We start from the raw sequence: 19,266 nt of genomic DNA, 5'->3' as shown, positions 1-19,266 counted from the left end.
TAGGTTATGTGCTTTTGGGAAAAATATTTTTCACACACAGTCATTTGAAATAAAATAAATCATGTTTGCAACCTGACATTCTACCTTGCTTCCCCATGCATAAGTTTCTACTTCCCTGTGTAATCTTATTTAATATGGTGTGTTCTCAGTTGTGCAACCATGGAAGAAGTAAAAGAACTCTGAAATGCATTGTGTTCCTGCACCAAGTATACTACTGGTAAAACTAAACTTAACATGTTTTCACCAAGACCCATTAATATTAACTCATACAGAAATAGACTAAGAAAAAAAAATTCTATACAGAAAACCCAACTGTTGCTTGAACTATAAATGAAACAAAGACAATGAATCTGCACCCCAGTTGATTTTAATGACAATGCCAGATACTGTAGACTTAAGGTAATATCAGGAATTTCAGTGGAAAAGAGGATGCCACATATTAGGAAGAAACTGGTGGAAGTTCAATCTTTGGTCCTTGAGGGAAACATTAAAACTAAGTCGGACTGTGAGTTTATAAAAGAAGTTCATGTGTGATAAAAGTAGCTTGAGAAACAGATAATGACATTCTTAGGAAAGGAAGACTTTCTTATATTAGCCAGAAGAAGGTTGTGAGTTACTAGTTCAAATACACTACTGCTGTCTATAAAGACATTTTAACAAAAAACATTGTCCCTTCTTGAAGGTATGTCACCAGTAAGAGACTAGAGGGCAGTCTGCCCAGAAGACATGCTGATACTTGGAAAGTAAATATTTTGGACATTTTCATAATTCTGCATGTGCAGTAGGTTTTCTATGATGTTTCCTCATGTAGGAAGATGATAAACAGGTATATAGTTTGTCAGTGATTTAAGGGATGCTTTTGGAGACATGTCTGTTTGTAGCATGTTTTCAAATGTCTGGAAAGATGCATTTCTTTATAGAATCTTTGTAAATATAGTGAAGGGGATAAATAGTGCATGCACAGAAATAGTTATTAATTCTGAAGAAAAGGCTTTGTAATTCATGTGGTTTGCACTTTGTAAATTCGCATTTGTGTTATTAACTTCTTTTTTGCATTTCGCTCTACAGGAGAATTGTTGTAAGATTCTTGTTTGGTAAGGATCGTTACCTATTTTTTTTTGTGACTCTGGAACTATGGTCATTTTTTTAATTCGTGTAGGAAAACATTGCTGCTGGGATGGCTATTAGCAGTGTCAGTTTCAGTGAAGTCTAAAATGGGCTTTTGAGTAGCTGTGCCTGTGATGTGAGTTTATCTCTTTATAGAAGTGCTTCAGGTTAGCAATTAGTGAGAAGTATAGAAGCTTAGTTATTAAAAAAAGTGTCAATAGTCTAGTGTGTGTATGTTTTTTTTTTTTTGGTAACTTTTGGAGAATTTGAAAAAAAACTGCTTATAATAGGATACTAAAAACATAAAGAACAGATATAAGGAAGACATTTAATGTAATACCATTAGTATAACCATCAGTGGATAAAGCCATATGTCTGCCAAAAATAAGAAACCAGTTTTAGAAACTGAAAGCAAATGTGAGTTGGGTAAAAAGTAGACTCAGGAAGCAGATTTGAGCCTTAGCACAGGATCTCCTAACTATATTATCACAAATAGCTAACAAGTGTATTCATGTCTTTTGTGATCTAAAGAAGCAAGCCCTCAAAGAACAATCCCTCAATGACTAGAGTAGCAGATTTCACAGCTGTGTGGATGATAAGCTAAGCAGCAGAAGCCAGAAATCTCCAAATGCAGGGTCTTGCAGCTTCCATAAGCCAGAGCAGAATGCCCAGTGGGAACAATATAGTACAATAAGCTTTCTCAGTTAAGTGGGAATCAAATTGTGTATTGGTAACTACCAAACAAAATAAACAGAATAAAACCAGTAGGACCACCACAGATAAAAGCATCAAGTTTAATAAAAGATAAGCACTTTCGCATTCTAGAATTAACACTTCATCAGATCGAAAACCATAGTACAAACAGCAAGCTTATATACATAAATCATTACATAATAGAGTCAATAAAACAATTAACAAATCAATTTATGCCCCTCTAATGCAGGTTTTAAAGGGATGGAACTATTCAGCCCTGGATATCTGTCAGCTTCCAGCTTAAGAATCCATAATAACTCAGCATTTTCAGTACGTTTCACTATACCCCCCCCCCCCCGCTGTCAGCAGCTAACTTTTGCAAAATTTTAAAAGTAAATAAATGACCTGAATGTTCTGCAATATGCTTAGCTAAAGCATTCTTAATATCACCCTTTCTAATATCATAAAAATGTCTCCTAACTCTATCCTTCAACTTTTTGTTATTTTTTCCTACATAGAAACTTGTGCAGGAATTGTAGGTAGCTAGATAGACAGCATTTTCAGTACAACAATCATAGTATAGAGTGTAAAGACAAAATTTAACTAAGGGTGCTTGAAAGCATGTTCGTTGGAAATAAAGTTACACATGCATCAGCTATGACAGACATAGGTGCCAGCCCTCATATGCAGCATATCTACCTTTTGTTTCATCCTGTAAGTCCCTCCACATAGCTGTCTCTCTAAATTCAAGGCATTCCTGTAAAAGAACTTGTGTTTCACCTACATAAGAATTTTTTTCTCATCAACAGTTAAGAATTTCCAGTTTCTACATAAAATATCACAAACAGAATGTACATCACTAGTATATTTCAAACCAAATTTTAACTTAGTGGGCTCTTGGTCATTTGTTTGCTCTTGTATGGTAACTACAAAACAACAAGGCTTTATCACTGATAGGATAACAGATTGAGAACCATTGCAAACTGGATCACAGGTGTAATATGGTGCTTATGAATTCTACTAGTTACTAGCAGCAGGGTTTTCCACTAGCTGTAAGTTGTCATTCTGGTATCAGGGAGTCTCAGGTAAATGGCATTACAATAGTCATTACAGAATGAGATTACAGTATGAATATCTGCAGAGAGATCCTGTCAGGATATGTAATGCTTGATCCTGATGATGTTCAAAATGGAAGTGCTGTGCTTTAACTACAACTGACATAAAATCCATAAATATCGCCCAGCTCACTAGGATCATTCTAAGTTATGCATATTACTTACAAACCCAAGACCCTTGCCATCACAAAGGATTAATTTTGGAAGTGGTAACAATTAAGACCTTTTCACAGTAGCATAAACTACCTTCACATCAGTTTTAGAAACATTAAGTTTTAACTGTTTCTGAGATAACTATAGGTAAATGACCTCCAAATCATTGTCCATATAAAATAGCATACTTTTGCATGCTGATGCAAAGTTATTGGCTATTTTGCCACTTACGGCATGCAGAAGAAGGCAACCATCTGTGTGCATCCAAACAGTAAAACTCTTTAGTTCTACAGTTTAACTGTGTTCCGGTTAAATTTTATATTCTAAGTATAACTGTCACTTAAAAGAAATGCTGTACTTATACACATTTAATAATATTATAAATCATATATTCCTATCCTGCGTAGCTAAATACAAGTAATGTATCACTAAGGGTTTGGTGTAAACACATCTCAATATCAGGAAATTAGTAGTCTTAAACATAATGTTCAAACTTAGAAGCAATGTCCAGTTCATTAAAAATAAATTACAATGGAAATAAGCATTAGTACAATTATATTTCAAACTGCAGACTCTCAGATAAAAATACCCACTGTCTTTACACACACACACTTGCTGAATAAATGAAGAATATCTTCAGAAAAAATGGAATAATAATACTTCTACAAATTTACATAATTTAGCATATAATTATTATCATTAAACAGAACTGAACATTTCTTACACTGCAGCTATAAGTGTGCATTTGCATACCCCATTAGTTTTGACTCACCACATAGGTCTGGAAGAAACATCATTATCATCACAAAATGTTCAAATATTTTCATAAGAAAAGCTTTGAAACAATTTACTAATGACAAAATATCTTTGAAATACAATCAGAGTGCTTCTTGCTGACTCACAATCAATTAAGTCTAAAGATAACATTTCACTCTGTTTACTTCAATGAACCCATGCTTTTCTGCTGTATTTATATATAGATGAATGCTCAACAATCAATCAACAGAGCTGTGTTTTAAATGTAACCCTTGAATACAGAAAGGCTTACTACTGCACTGTTGAAGCCTTATATCCAAAGGTTTCCTTCTGCAAGCCTGGGTGATATATAGACTGCTCTATCCCTGGTCCAGTTTGTGGACAGCAAACACAATATGGGCAAAGGTTTTGCTGGGACAGCCACATACAATTGTGGCAATCACGGAGAGTGGCTAATGCAAATAGCCACGTGCTTTCCTCAGGAAATGGTGGTGGCCCTCCTTTAAAGTGATAAATTGCTTTACTGGATTATATCTTGTTCATATACATTAGTATATTTTTGCAATGCTGATGCAAAAATTTTTATTGGCTATTTTGCCATTTACACCATGCAGAAGATGCAGGCAACCATCTGTGTGCATCCAAACAGTAAAACTCTTTAGTTCTACAGGTTTACAAAATAGTGTACCATTTACATATTTGGTTATCTATATTCTAAGTATAACTGTATCACTTAAAGGAAATACTGTACTTATACACTTTTAAGAATATTATAAATCACATATTCCTATCCTGTGTAGCTAAATAAAGCCAACAGCCATTCACTTCTATGGAATGGATTGTGGCCCATATTGCAAATAGATTTAGATACCCGGAAACTGTTAGTGTGTGTGTGTGTGTGTGTGTGTGTGTGTGTGTGTGTGTGTGTGTGTGTGTTGTCACATGAATGTGAACATGTTTGTCAGAGATCATTACTAAATGAATTTGTGTGTATGTGTGTGTAGGGTGTGTGTGTGTGTGTGTGTGTGTGTGTGTGTGTGTGTGTGTGTGTGTGTATGTGTGTGTGTGCACACGTGCACATTAGTGTCTGAATGTGTGCATGAACATAGGGAGGTGCTTTTGTCAAAGCAATGTATGGGCTGCTTGGAAGTACAGTAGCATGGTCAGGTCTGACAGTACAGTGGTAATAAGCTGCTAATCAGTTTTTTTAATGCTGTTTTACCATGATATCTAAATCAAAATGTCGCTCTGTCATGATCATATAGCACCCGGCAGTGATCAATTATTGAGGACAGAAACAAAATTCTTTGAATCCTGCAAAATGAGTAAAAGAAATGATGTTCTAAATGTGAGTGTGCACATTAAATAACTATATTCAACATAACTGAAACAATAAAAAAGTTTTAATATTTAAGACATTCCTTAATGAAATATAAGACTAATTCATATAGGAAGATATTATCATATTACATTTTATGGGGAAAAAACAAACTTGCTTTCCCATACTTCTTAAATTAGTTTGCCTCACTCTTCTTCTGTTTATCACACTGAGAATTTACTTAAAGCACAGTTAAATATACTGAATGCAACTTCTTTCCTAAGCAACATTTCCTAATTTATTTCACATATTAATAGCTATTTTTTTCTTTTTTCTTTGGTACAACTATTGTTTTCCAACATTCTTTTTCACTGTGTCTCTTAAAAGATAAGTTATATTCCATTACATTCACAGTGTGTAATTAAATTGTTCTTTTGCACATTGGAAATAGCTTCTACAACTGTGTTGAAATGGGAAACAGAGTTTACTAAGACCTGCTTCAGCAATGCTCAGGGCATCAAAGCTGGAACATCTCTGCTAATGTGTGTGTCATGTTAAAGGAATATCTACACGACTAAACTTCACAGTGGTTAGAGAAAGGGAAGGTGAGTATTGCATTCCTTTTAACCATTTCCCTTTTCTCCATATTAGTATGGCCTGGTACATTTACCTACTGGCTAATGCATTTGGCTGTTAGTATACTCCATTTGTCATTGCATTGCTTTCACTGTGTCAAAGGATTTACTTTCATCTCAGGAATGCATCTAAAAATTCATGTTGAGGAGGTAAATAGAGAAAAAGAAAGAGTTTTGTTACACTTCTTTTGTTGAATATTAGAAGGGTGATCATACATCACTAACAAAAAGAAACCGAGGAAAGAATGTAGCCAGATAGTAGTATTACACAATACAAGGTTATGCATTAGTAAAGTAGCATTAGTAGAAACAAGTAATGGCACATCATGAAATAAGGAGGCAAGGGCTGTTAGATCCTCTTTAGACAAAAATGGTACAGTGATAAAAGCAGTAGTTGGATTGGACTAATAAATGTGTTAAGGGAATAGGAACAATCTTAGGGATTCTTTTACAAATAGGAAAAATATATATGCACCAAAAATGATAATCTGGAGTTCTCTGCTCACTTTTTTAATGGTGTGAAAACTTGAAAATAATGTGACTTTAAATGACATAGAAAGCAGAACTACATACCAAGAAGTTTATGACAAAATATATATATCTAATTTACTTAAAAATCCTAAAACAGTATAAGCTAGAGGGAGACTTCACATGTTCTTAAATTAGATGACATTGAGATAGTAGGGGGCATAGCCCATATTGTACTGGCAGTAAAAACACAGTTATGAGAAGGAGAATTCGTGGATATGTTTATCAAGATAGGCGTAAAGAGATGTGACGATGTCAGTTATTGCCATCTCTGCCAGGGAGAATACGAAAGTTCATGTGTAACATATACCAGCATAGGTAGCTGGAGTTTTACAAATGGTTTTGTAAATAATGTTCTGTTGTTTGATTATCACACTGACTTGTATAGATGCTTATGTCAAAAACACATCAACATTGTTATTATAACTAATTAAATGTTTATGTTTAAACAAATAATTTTAAAATTTTCAAATAATGCAACAGATCTTAGTAAAGTTTTGAGTCTGTACTCTAACAGAGTCATGTGATCAACTTAGATGTATTTTATAGCCAGCACTGAGGGGCTGGAACTCACAGATCAGCTTGTTTTGTTTTGTTTTCTTTAGTACCTGATATAAAAATCTATGACAGTTACCACAGTCAGCTCAGTTAGATCAGTGTAAGTTGGAAGAACATCACCTTGCCTTGTGGAAGTAAGCAAGTCAGCACCAAATCTTGCCTTGCTGTATTAATTAAGTTAGATAGGGAACAGTTCTTCTTTAGACAGTCAGGAATTACAGTCAGATTAGCTAAGTATTGTTTTTCTGCATCTGCTTGAATCTGTCCAGTAGTAGTGTTTTTATTTCTCCTGTGACTGAAGCTCTGATGTTTATTTCACTTAAATATTTAATATTCTCATGTTTTCTATTTTATTACTTATTAAATATTTTTATACCTTTTATTTTAGCTGGTGTTTTATATATCACTTTAATATCTTTGTAGTACTTGTGCTTATTCTAGTAAAGCCCTGGCCACTTCAAAAAAGCCTTGCTGTTTGAGTTATACTCTACCATTTATGTTAGCATTGATTTTACTCAGTATAATTGGATACCGTTGTAACAGCCTGACAGTGACTGGCTGGTGGCAGCATCATTACCCTATTGTCTGGGCGTAAGGGGGCACACCTAGTAAATCTGTGCCAGACTTTCCCAGGAGTGTGTGTGTGTGTGTGTGTGTGTGTGTGTGTGTGTGTGTGTGTGTGTGTGTGTGTGTGTGTGTGTGTGTGTGAAAATCAAATACCCAGGTGTGAGTGTGTCAGTCACTTGGAACTGCTCTTGGGGAAAATTGTGCTTAATGCAGACAACTACATTTGAAATTACTGTGTAAATCCATTCCTGTTTTAGTGATGGTCTCTCACCAGTGTTCATGGTGAGGATTGAGGCTCCTTGATCTCTGCACCACAAGCACCACAAACACCATGGGTCTTGGGGACATTCTTCAAAATATGACCAAACTTTAGATACCAAAGTTAATAATGTGCATAATATTTCATCTGTCAGATTGGATGAACAACAAGTAGAGGTGCTAAATAAAGGATTAAGCTTTGTGCCCGGTTTCTTTGTCCAGGAGCATTATTTTGCACAAGATGTTGTGAATTTTTGTCGCAGTTTAAATTTAAAATCTTTTTTTCACAGCCCTGAGGGGAGTGAGATGTGTGTTTCTGAATTGAGAAATTTTTGCTTCAGATCCTCCAAATTCAAGCCTCCTGTGCTACCCATTGTACAAGTTTTCCAGAATGCTGTTCTTAGTGATTTACATCTGCATTTGAGTAGACAGGATATGGTGAAGGATAAGTTGGAAAAACAGCAGAGATTATGTTTAGAGAATCTTATTAAAAATAAGGACATTGTCTCTGCGGACAAGGGTGGAGCTGTGGTGGTTCAGGATTTGGAGGACTATAAAGCTGAGGGTGAGTGTCAACTTTACAATAGCACTCACTACCAAGAAATGATTGTTGATCCAACTATGAAATTTAAACAAGATATTGATCACTTCCTAAATCTGGCAGAAGCTGAAGGCATTATTACAAAAGAAGTATGTTATCATCTAAAGGTAGATCATCCTAAAAAGCAGTATATTTACTTCCTGCCGAAGATCCATAAGGATCCCAATAGACTGCCCGGTAGACCGATTGTATCAGGCAGAGGCTCGCTTACTGAGCCCTTGTCTGAATTTTTTACTTTATATTTAAAACCACTTTTGGTTTTTATACATTCTAGAATTCAGGACATGGCCCATTTTCTTTCTATCCTTTCCAATATGCAATTGGAATCAGACTGGCTCCTATGTACATTGAATGTCACTTCCTTGTATACCGATATCCCCCATTGGGCGGGATTAATGGCCTTGCAATATTGGCTGGATTGAGCCAATTTATACAAACCTGGTTTCAATACGCTTCTTGTTTGCATGGCTGAAAAGGTCCTGACTCATAATATCTTTTATTTTAAAGATAGATGTTTTTGGCAACTTCAGGGTACTGCTATGGGGGCATCTTTCGCCCCCATTTATGCAAATCTTATTTATGGCGTATGTGGAAGAACAGTTGATATATGATACTAGTCATAGCATCTATATCAATGAAATGGACATATGGAGAAGATATCTTGATGACTGTTGGTTGGTGTGGAGAGCAGATGAAGAATTCCTTATGGAATTTTTGGAATATTTGAATTGTAATATGTGGGGTATTGAGTTTAAGTTGACCTATTCTAGATCTGATATAACTTTTTTGGATGTGTTAGTTAAAAGAATTGATTTGGACACCCTGGAGAGTGAAGTATTCAGGAAATTTCCACAATTCAATACCCGACTACATGCTACAAGCTTCCACCCTCAACATGTCATCAAGAATATCTCAAAGTCACAATTTCTTCGTATCAAAAGGATTTGTTCTAGTTCTTCCACATACGACTTTTATAGAAGTGATCTTATATCTAGGTTTAAGAGCAGGTGGTATCAAGGGGGGTGACATCACTAGGGCCAGCCAGTTTGCTAATCAGCAGGATAGATCTGAGTTATTGTCATATCGGGTTTGAGATATGGAAAAACCACAGACACTTAGATTAGTTACAACTTATGGGAGAAACACTAATAGTTTCATAAATATTCGTAGACATTGGCATCTATTAAGATCAGATGATGTTCTGAATAACTATATTAGGGATCGATGTCTTTATTCATTTCAGAATGGGTGGTCTTTGGGATCCTTATTTAGTCATTATAAAAAAGTTTATGAAAAGGGTCCACGTTCAATTATACAAACCAGTCTGACTGGCCAATCAATATTGGGTTGTTATTCATGTGGTCATTGTACTTATTGTCCTAGGGTGTTAAAGTCTCAGAGCTCCACATCACATAATTGTCTACATGTATATAATGTCCCAATTTTTGCCAATTGCAATACTACTTGGGTTATATATTTAGCCCAGTGCAATTGTCGGGTATTTTATGTTGGACAAACGTCCCGTCCTTTTCAGATAAGGATTGGGGAACATCTGAGTGATATCAAAAACAAGAAAGGCTCCAGTTCTTTATACAAACATATTTCCAAACATTCAACGGGAATTTTTAGTTTTATGGTCATTGATCATATCAGGTTCGGGAATAAAGAAGCCCATATATTACATGAAATATTGATTAACAAAGAAAAAATGTGGATTATCAAATTGGGGGATCTTTTTTCCCCTGGGTTGAATGATCAATTCTGAAACATCCCCATTTGAACTATGTATTTGCATTTAAATTTGGTTTTGGTTGTATTTAGGCAATCATGTTTGCAGCATGAGCATTGTTATATGTATATGTTACTAACTGTATGTACACTAGAGGGCGCCTAAAGACCACATTATAAAAGTGAGACATAATTTTAGTTGCATGTGTTTCTAGTTTCATCAAGTTTGGTTACTGAAGAAGGCTTTGGCCGAAACCGGTACAACCATGTTGGTTCATAGGTTCATAGGTTTATACTAGGCTATCTGCCCTAAGGCACTTATAAGCCTAGCCCAGAGTTTTTGTGGCTTACGCCACCCCTTATGTTAAAAAATACTGTGCCCATTAGTTTGTTGTGCCTCTGTCCAGCAGTGACACAGAGATGATTCCCGGGGTAAACCTACGATCTCCCATCCACCGGTCAAGATTTCTCTTGAACAGACCCAGCGAGGTGCTCTGCCTCACATGAACTGGGATTTTATTCCACAACATAGGGAGTCTCTGGGTGACAAATCTATCCCTCCAGCATGTCCTATTTATATCCGTGCTAAGGTTTAAGTCACTTGCTCTAGTGGATCTGGTAGATTTGGATTTTTTGAGGTGGAGCATGCCCATTAGTTCTGGGTTGGACATAGCCTTGTATGTCAGGCACAGGTCACCTCTGAGCAGACGGTATGCGACTGAATAGAGCTGGAGTTTCTTCAGTCTGGCAGCATATGACAGATTTTGGAGTCCCTTTATCCTTTTGGTGAGGAACTTTTGGGGTCTCTCCAATTGCTGCAGGTGTCGGGTGAGATACATCCCGAATGGGGCATTCTACTTGATCATTGGTCTGATAAGTGAAGAGTACAGGGGAACAATAACCTCACTTGATCTGGATGTGAATCCCTTCATGATCAGGTGGGCAATGTAGAAGGTTTTTCTAACCACTTTAGCAATGTGAGTGTCAAAAGAAAGGCCACTGTCAACCTGGGTCCCCAGGTCCCTGATAACCTCTTCTGTGCTTAGTGGATTGCCACCTATATGGTAGCTTGGGGTTACCTTGTTTTTCCCGAAGGGTATGACTATACATTTTTGGCATTTAACTTCAGGCCATGGCTCTGGCACCAGCTATCAGTTTCCGTGAGACCCTCTGAAGGATATCTGTGTCCGATGTACTTTCCACTATGGCTCCCAGTTTGCAGTCATCTGCAAACTTTGTCAGCCATAGTCCTCCTATGTTAGCCTGTACTTCTGAGAAGTAGATGCCAACAACAGGAGGCCAAGGACTGAGCCCTGTGAGACACCACTTGTGACCGGCTTGGAGTCTGACATGGCGCCAGCTACTCTAACCCTGTGGGTTCTGTCCTTTAGCCAGTTTGCAACCCATCTTGTGACATATGGGTTTACATTTAAGCTGGTAAGTTTCTCTATAATACCCGAGTGGGGTATTGTGTCGAAAGCTTTTGCAAGGTCAAGGTAGGCTGTATGGACTGCCTTTCCCTCATCAATGGCCTTGGTGACTGTTTCAAAGAAGTCGACCAAGTTCAAAAGGCATGATCTGCCCTTGACAAAGCCAAATTGGGTCGGGTCCAATGTCTGCAAGTCCCCTATGTCTTTGTTTATGAGTTCCATTATGATCCTCTCCATAGCTTTGCAGACCAGGCTTGTTAAGCTTATGGGGCGGTAATTACCAGGGTCCATAGAGGCCCCGCCTTTGTGGAGTGGGACCACAGTTGCCGTATGCCACTCCTTGGGCACGTATCCTGTGGTAAGGCTAAGATTAAACAGCTGCCTTATGTGCGGGTTTAGTTCCTCATTGAGTTCATGTAGCACACAGCCGGGGACACCATCCGGTCCCATTGATGCTGTGTTTTTAGCTTTAGAGAGAGCAGCTTTCACCTTCGCATTGGAGATGTCTGGGAGGCTGCACTCCGGTGGGATAGTTATCTCTCCTTTTGGGGCGGAGAGGGGAGTGAAGTTTGCACTGAACCTGTCTGCCAGTATGTTGGCAATGTCTGTGGGTTCAGTGATTTTTGTATCATTTTGGACTAATTCTGAGCATATCTGGGAGTTTCCACCCAGGTTTCTAACATAGCTGAAGAAGGTCTTATGATTGTCTTTTAAATCTATGGCAATTTTTCTCTCAAAGTTGGCCTTGGATGATTTTATGAGTGCTCGTATTTTTTTACTAATAATGATCAAAGGTGTCTTCTTTTATGGATTTTGCTCTATCATGTAACAGCTTTCTCCTCTTATTGTAAAGTTTGTTTATGGCTGGGGTCCACCAGACTGGACGTTTGCCCTTGGTGGAAAGAGTCTTGGTTTTATTAGGGATTGCCTGATCCATGCAGTCCTGGAAGTGTTCGTAGAAGGCATTTGTAAGGGCTTCCACAGCTTGGGTTGTGGTTTCCACTGGCTCAGGGACCTTGAAGGATACCACACCAGTCTTGAGTAGTGTGAAGTTTGCTTTAGAGAAATTCTTCACTGTGGTCTTTTTGTTTGGGGTGGGGTGGGATGTGGATATCCAGTGAGATTAGTTTATGATCTGATCTCACCAATGAGGGATATACTTCCGTGTGGAGCATTTTGTCCCCATGTTTGTGATGATGAGATCTAGTATATTTTCTCCTCTTGTGGGAACGGTGACTAGTTGTTCCATGGCATTTGAATTTATGAACTCCAGGAACCCTTGGGCTAGAAAGTTTGGGCTTGAGTAATGTTCCCAGTCTATATTCGGGTAGTTGAAGTCACCCAATATAATGGTGTTTGGAGATACATTTATACCCTCCAGTGTCTTCAGGAAGGCTGTGTGGGGTTCCTGAGTTTGAGAGGGTGGCCTGTAGCATGCTACAAATTGTAAAGCAGTTTTGCCTATGGTTAATTGCACCTGGATGGTTTCCGATGCTTTGTGCATTGCCACCAACCTGGAGGTGTGGGTATCCTTGATGAATATGGATACACCCCCTCCTTTTGTGGTGTGGTCTGGGTTTTGGGGCCGGAACGCATGATATGAGGTAAAACCTGATAGTGCCGGGGTGCTCTCAGGAGCCTTGAACCAGGTTTCAGTCACAGCACAGACATCGATGTTCTCCATATTGAGAAGGGCCTCGAGTGCGTGCATTTTGAGATTTAGACTTCTGGCATTGAGCAGCATTACCCTTAGTTTCTTCCCATTTTTGTTTTCTAGAGTGGTAGGTTTAGAATTTGAGCCTTGTCTAAAAAAGGCACTATGGGGGTGGCAAGAGCCTTAGCCAATATCCGGAATCCCAGGGGTGACAGGTGCAAGCCGTCCCTTGCGAAGCAGCATGGCTTGTCAAGCATGTCATCCCAGGCAGACAGACACTGGATCCCCTGTGAATGACACCAGAAATTAAGCCAATTGTTAAAGCTGATCATCTTGTCTCTATGTTGTGGCATCATTCTTGGTGAAGGAAGGATGCTGCTCAGGGTCAGGGTCATACCTGCCTGGGCTACATAATCAGAGAGCTCCTCTATGTCTCTTTTCATGTAGTCCAGGGAGGTACATCTCAGGTCATTCACACCAGCATGGACAATGACTGTGTCATATTTGTACTTGCTGTGGAGTGACCCGAGTGCTTGTGCTATGTGGCGGATTCTAGCGCCCGATAGGCAGCTTACTGTGACCCTCTCCTTGTTCAGCCTGGTGAGTGGGACGTCAGTGTGTCTGACTATGGAGTCACCTATGACAAGTATGTTTGGTGTTGTATTTGGCCTTAAGGGCTGTGACTGCTTTGCACACTGATTTTGTGTTTTATGTGTTGCCTGTGGTGTGTCATGAGGTGGTGGTTGCTTGGGTGTCTGCTTTGGAGGCCTCTGCTGTTTAGGTAAATTTTTGCTCAGAGCCTCCGAGTATGTCTTTGTGTATTTATTTGTTTGATTCATTGTTGTGACAGCTTTATGTGAGACTGGTTTTGTGGTGTGTATAGTTGCCTTCTCCTCCTGTCTGGTCTTGCCAGTCCTGAGTTGAGAGAGCTCAGCCTCCAGTTTGGCTAAATAGCTGCATCTCTCGCAAGTATTTGTGTTATGTGGGAGGAGGAGAGGGTTGTCTGTGTACATGAGGCAATTGTAACCTTGCCTCAATATTCCCAGATTCACCAACTGGACAGGAGAGGGTACTCCTGGGGGGGGGGGGTTCGCTAGTGAGGGACTTTGTATAATACAGAAGTGCTAAGCCTGAAAAGAAGATGCTTTTAAGACAAGTGCTGAGCTTTTTTTTTTTTTTTTTTGGAGAAAAAAAAAAAAAGCTTTTTAGGAACAAGTGCTGCGCTTTTTAGTTAAGGGATATACTGTTTAGATTACTAGTAGAGCAGTTCTAAGGGAAAAAATGAAGAACAGACTTTATGGAGCCAGAAAAAGTTTAACCTTGTTATGCTGCTCTAGCTAGTGGCAACTCCGTGCTAAATCGCGCTAAAGCATGCTTGATAGCAGGGGCTGGAAAGAGCCAGGAATTGACCCAATATGGCCAATAAAACTACAGTTTCAAGTCAGTAACCACTCCCACGGGGGGCAGGGGAGCTGCTCAATGTTTTTCACTGCCACTGATCAACAGAGAGACTTTCCTTTAGCCCAAGCAAAAATGGCCTCACAGAAACTTACAAACAGTTCAGGAACAGCAAGCCTGTAACTGAACTTTTTTAAATCTCAGAAAAGTGGGAAAAAAGCAAGATTTTATTTTTTGTTTTTGTTTTATCAGAGATAGCAGAGGTTCACAAGTAATATCAAGTTATAACAGTGCAGTAAATGACCCCACACAAGAGTGCTAGGTCAAAGACAGAAAATATGCAAGTTATGAGAAAAAACAATTTTAAAATTAAGTGCAAACAGGAAATTCAGTAAACAGCTTTTGGTTGTGCTCTAAATACAGCTACTAATGCAGAAATCAAGTTTAACAAGCCAGAAAATGCTCAAACTAGGCAACTATGCAGAAAACACTAGAGGGGATAAATGTATCACCAAACACCATCATACTAGGTGACTTCAATTACCCTAATATAGACTGGGAACACTACTCAAGCCCAAACACCCTAGCCCAAAAGTTCCTGGAATTCATAAACTCAAATGCCATGGAACAACTAGTCACCATCCCCACAAGAGGAGAAAACATACTTGATCTCATCATCACGAACATGGGAGCACAATGTTCAACACCGGAAGTATACCCCTCACTGGTGAGATCAGATCACAAACTAATCTCGCTGGAGGTCCTCATCCCACCCCCACCTGAAATAAAAAGACCACAGTAAAGAACTTCGAAGCCGACTTCACACTTCTAAAGACTAGTGTGGTCTCCTTTAAGGCCCCTGGAAAACAGTACTCAAGCCGCTGAATCACTTACAAATGCCTTCTACCAGCACCTGCAGGACTGCATGGATAAGGCAATCCCAAGCAAAACAAAGACTCTTTGTACCAAAGGCAAGCGTCCAGTCTGGTGGACCCCAGCCATAAACAAACTCTACAACAAAAGGAGGAAGCTACTTCAAGATAGAGCAAAATCCTTAAAAGGTAAGACACCCTTGATCACTATAAGTAAAAACTAAGAGCTCTCATAAAATCATCCAAAGCAAATTTTGAGAGAAAAATAGCTAAAGACTCAAAAGACAATCATAAGGCCTTCTTTAGCTATGTTAGAAACCTGGGAGGAAACTCCCAGATATGCTCAGAACTAGTTCAAAATGATGTGAAGAACAGACATTGCCAACATACTGGCTGACAGGTTCAGTGCAAACTTCTCCCCTCCCCCAAAAGGAGAGATATCTATACCAAGCGATTGCAGCCCCAAACATCTCGCCCAAGTGAGAACTGCTCTCTCCAGCAAAAACACAGCATCCATGGGACCTGATGGTGTCCCCGGCTGTGTGCTCCATGAACTCAACGGAATTAAACCCACAGCTAGGACAGCTGTTTAATCATAGTCTTACCTCTGGATACATACCCAGGAGTGGCACTGCAACTGTGGTTCCACTTCACAAAGGCGGTGCCTCCACCGACCCTGGAAATTACCAGCCCATTAGCTTGACAAGCCTTATCTGCAAAGCCATGGAGAGGATCATAATGGACCTCATAAATAAAGACATAGGGAATTTGCAGACTTTGGATCCATCCCAGTTTGGCTTTGTCAAAGGCAGATCATGCCTTCTAAACTTGGTTGACTTTTGAAACAGTCACCAAAGCCATTGATGAGGGAAGCAGTCCATACAGCCTACCTCGATCTGGCGAAGGCCTTCGATACAATACCCCACTCGGGTATCATTGAAAAACTCATCAGCTTAAATGTTAACCCATACATCACAAGATGGGTTGCAAACTGGCTGAGTGACAGAACCCACAGGGTCAGAGTTGCTGGCGCCATGTCAGACTCAAAGCCTGTCACAAGTGGTGTACCACAGGGCTCAGTCCTGGGCCCACTCTTGTTTGGCATCTACTTTTCCGAAGTACAAGCAAACACAGGAGGATTATGGCTGACAAAGTTTGCAGATGACTGCAAACTGGGCCATAGTAGAAAACACATCTGACACAGATATCCTTCAGAAGTCTCACAAGAAACAGATAACTGGTGCAGAGCCATGGCCTAAAGTTAAAATGCAAAAAATATAGTCATATACCTTCGGGAAAAACAAGGTTACCCTAGCTACCAAATAGGTGGCAATCCACTGAGCACAGAAGAAGTTATCAGGGACCTGGGGACCCAGGTTGATAGTAGTCTGTCATTTGACACCCATGTAGCTAAAGTAGTTAGGAAGACCTTCTACATTGCCCACCTTATCATGAAGGATTCTCATCTAGATCAAGGGAGGTTATAGTCTCCTATACTCATCACTCATCAGACCAATGATTGAGTACAATGCCCCATTCGGAATGTATCTGACCCGACACTTGCAGCAGCTGGAGAGGCCACAAAAGTTCCTCACCAAAAGGATAAAGGGTCTCAAACATCTGTCCTATGCTGCCCGACTGAAAGAACTCCAGCTCTATTCAGTCGCGCTCAGAGGTGACCTTTGCCTAACATACAAGGCCATGTCAAACCCAGATTTGATGAATATGCTTCACCTCAAAAATCTAGATCCATCAGAGCCACAAGGGCGGAGACTTAAACCTCGACACGGCTATTAATAGGACGTGCTGGAGGGATAGATTCATCACCCAAAGACTCCTATGCTGTGGAATAAAATCCCGGTATATGTGAGGCAGAGCACCAAGAGAAATCTTGAACAATGGATGGGAGATCGCAGATATACCCCAGGGATTACCTCAGTGTCACTGCTCGACAGAGGCACAGCAAAATAATGGGTATAGTTCCCCATACTAAAGGGGTGGCGTAAGCCACAAAACTATGGGCTAGGCTTGTAAATGCCCTCGGGCAGATAGCCTAGTATGAACCTATGAACCTAAAACTTAGCAAATAAACAGAGAAAAAATACTTAAAATCTCAAAAGTGGCTCCCTTCTTCTCTCAGCGTTTTCTCCTCTTGGTGGGTGCTTCACCAACAGCCAACAAGCCTGAGTACTGAGATATTGTTGATCATCTGTTATGCATTAAATTTTGAACATGCCACAGGAGTTGGGTGCTGGCTTTGTTTTCTTTGGTCCTTGATCTCTGCCCCAGGTAAGGAGGGACCGTCAAAGAAGTGCATAGATTTAATTTATTTTATTAATTTACATTTTGGTTACTGAGTAGAGTACCTTTTATATAATGGCAAATTACAGGCTTAGTCCAGGTTACAAAAGAGTAAACGTAACAATAATATACAGAACTGCAACAAAAATTTAGGCATCATTACATAAGCAGAGTAAATATGCAGACAGGTATTTTCAATTGTAATGACAATTTGAGACAGAAGCAGATAGCAACATGTCCAGCTACATTTATACAGAATGATAACACTGAGGTCACAATAGGGCAGTCATAGTAATACAGAGGAAAATTGTAAGCATGAACTGACAATATTTAGTACATACATATGCTGCCTGAAAGTAAAGTGCACAGTATAACATACATGGGGAAGTTGAAGGAGAGTGGATTTAGCTTGTGAGGAATTTTATCAGTTAAGTAATGTCACAGTATCCTGGCATTTGCCATTGTGTTGACTGATTATAAACTGTTTAAATTCTGGCCTGAACTTGCAGTAGCTGGAGTAGAAGGTAAGTTGGTAAAGGAAAGATTGTCACACAGATTAAGTGTGAGTACAGAGTAACTATGGTCTGCAAAATGCACGTTTGTGGCAGTGACTGATAGCCACTGGTAGATTGGCTTTTTAGGTTGTTGGCTGAGGTGGCTGCAATGAGAAGATGTGGAGTCATGGTAGAGCAGTCTGAAAAGTAAGGAGCCAAGCACAAGGTGAGTTCTACCTTGTACAGGGAGCCGGTTTTTGCTAAAGCATAGCAGTTGTGTTTACACTGGGGTGAGTTAGTGTTGAAATGGAAATTTTTCTTTGATAAAATTCATAGGTAGTTACTAGGTTTGTGGACATGGAGTCCATTGAAAAGTGTAGTCCAGTTTTTCAATTGTCTCAATTGAGGGAATCAAACTTTGGACTACATGAAATCTGATGTTAACAGCTCATTGCTTTATTCCTTTGCACTACCTGCCAGCATTACCAGTCTTGATCATCTAAGGTGAAGGACCTCATGGCAGCCTTAGAAAAGTGCAAACCAACAAGGTACAGAGTCAGGACAATGGTCAGCAGGTTTTCTGGTTACATTTATCTGATGTTACATATGTTGGAAAAGTTACCAATGCTAGAGCAATGACCATGATAGTATATTTTTTCTGTTACTAGGGATAATCAAAGAATGAAGTTTTCTTGGGCTTGATTCATCTATAGTCAAAGATTAAAGACAATGATGACACTCATGACATCTGGACACTTGGTTGTCTGTCTTACTTGATAGATGACTTTCACTACTAGGGCTTAGGAGTACAAGGTGCAAGAACAAATCTGTCCATGCCTATAAATGCAATTAGATAAATTATAGACTTATGTACATTTGTGTCTCATGTAGGGATGCATATCTAGGTGCATGATGCTTTAAGGATAAGAGGGAAAAGCAATATATGGTCTGCATCTAAAGATGGTCAACAAAAACCTCAGGATTTTAAAAGAATTCTTGTGAGGTTTCAATGGTACTTCATATTGACAGAAGAAAGTGGTTTGTCACCCATTGACATGGGGAATGGAGACAAGGACACATACTGAAGGACATAACTTTCC

The sequence above is a fragment of the Protopterus annectens genome, chromosome 7.part0 (assembly GCF_019279795.1).
Source record: "Protopterus annectens isolate FY-2018-M chromosome 7.part0, PAN1.0, whole genome shotgun sequence".
Classification (NCBI taxonomy): Eukaryota; Metazoa; Chordata; order Ceratodontiformes; family Protopteridae; genus Protopterus; species Protopterus annectens.
Note: the sequence above shows the minus strand (reverse complement) of the source record.